Source organism: Chrysochloris asiatica, unplaced genomic scaffold (genome assembly GCF_000296735.1).
Source record: "Chrysochloris asiatica unplaced genomic scaffold, ChrAsi1.0 scaffold00004, whole genome shotgun sequence".
Classification (NCBI taxonomy): Eukaryota; Metazoa; Chordata; class Mammalia; order Afrosoricida; family Chrysochloridae; genus Chrysochloris; species Chrysochloris asiatica.
Window position 1 is genome coordinate 18606902 of NW_006408522.1, and position 1742 is coordinate 18608643.

Genomic DNA, 1742 nt, shown 5'->3' on the forward strand with positions numbered 1-1742 from the left:
TCTTCCTCCAATCCTGGTGCCATGTTTTTCTTCATATAACCCAGCTTCTTGGATTATTTGATCACCATACAGGTTGAATAAGTATGGTGAAAGAATATAACCCTGTCACACACCTTTCTTAATTTTAAACCATTCAGTTTTCTACTTAGCATGTTATAACACCTTATGATTTGCAGATATATATTTTCACATTAACAAAATTTGGATGGTGGTCATTATAAACTTGTTTCCTTTGAATAAAGTAGGAGTGATATTACTTATTTCATGAGGTTGTTTGTGACATCAGTGAGAAAACAGGATACTGTGAGTGAGTGTATTAATTGTACTTTCTAGCTTTTATTAATGCTCATTTTCATTTTTTATAGCTCTCAAAGAAAACTTTATCTAAACCAACATTCAAAAAGACAGATAGAATACCTGGAATTTATTACTTGACATTTTAGATTTTAGATCCATATCAAGAACACTTCTAATGGCCCAGAAACAAGTTAATACACTATTTTAAACTGTCACCTTGTTCTGTTCTAACAACTGTGTTTGGTCTATGTACAGGTTCCTCATGAACACAAAACAATTAAGTGTTCTGGAATACCCATTCTTCACAATGTTATCCATAGTTTATCATGATCCAGTCAATAAAGCACAAATAAACATTTTTCTGGTATTCTCTGCTTTCAGCTAACATCCATCTGACATGAGCTCCTCCCTAGCTCCATGTCCTTTCCTGAATCAGGTTAGGGTTTCTGAGAGTTCCCTGTCAATGTACTTTTTTTTTTTTTTAATGTTTTATTGTGAATTATGTGATCATTTACATGGGAGAACATTAGTTTTACATTCATCTTATCATATATCATTTCATTGCTATGGTTACAATCCCTTCCATGCATCATCAACCAACCAAAAGGTATACACTACAAGCCTGCCCCCACCCCCGATCGTCAGCACATAGCCCCTCTCCCTCTCTGTGTCTAAAGTCCCCAGCAGCTCTATCTCTCCACATCATCATCTCTGCCTCCATCTCAGGCATCACTGCTTCTCTGGGTAGGGTCCCACTCTCCGCTCTTCTCCCTTGATGGTTCCAGGGACCTCCACTCCTAGACTGCAAAGTTAATCACTCTCCTCCTTTCTACAAAATGTCTACATTTACATTTCCAACCCTCACAATCAGTCCTGATAACAATTATTCACTATTGTATCACAAGAGACCTATCTGCTGTCAATGTACTTTGCAATTATTTTTTAATTACCTTAAGCAAAATGTTACTTCCATGTGTTATTAATATTATTCTATGATTTCTGCATTCTGTTGGGATACTTCTCTTTGGAAAAGGCACACAAATGGATCTCTTCCAATGGGTTGGCCAGGTAACTGTTTTCTAAATTTCTTGGCATAGATGAATAAGTGCTGCATTGGATTGTTGAAATATCTCAATTTGTATTCTGTCAATTCTTGTACTCTTGTTTTCAACAATGCTTTCTATGTAGCCTGGATGTCTTCCTTCAGTACCATTGATCTTGATTACTAGACTACCTTTTAAAATGGTTGAAAATCAACCATTTCTATTTGGTACAGTAACTCTGTGTATTTGTTCCATTGTCTTTGATTCTATCTGCATCATTCAATCTTTTGTCCATACAATCCTTCAATATTTCAAGTTGAGGCTTGAATGTTGTCTTCAGTTCTTTCTTCTTGAAAAGTGCTGAGATCGGTGGTCTTCTCTTTTTAATTTCATGTCTTTGTA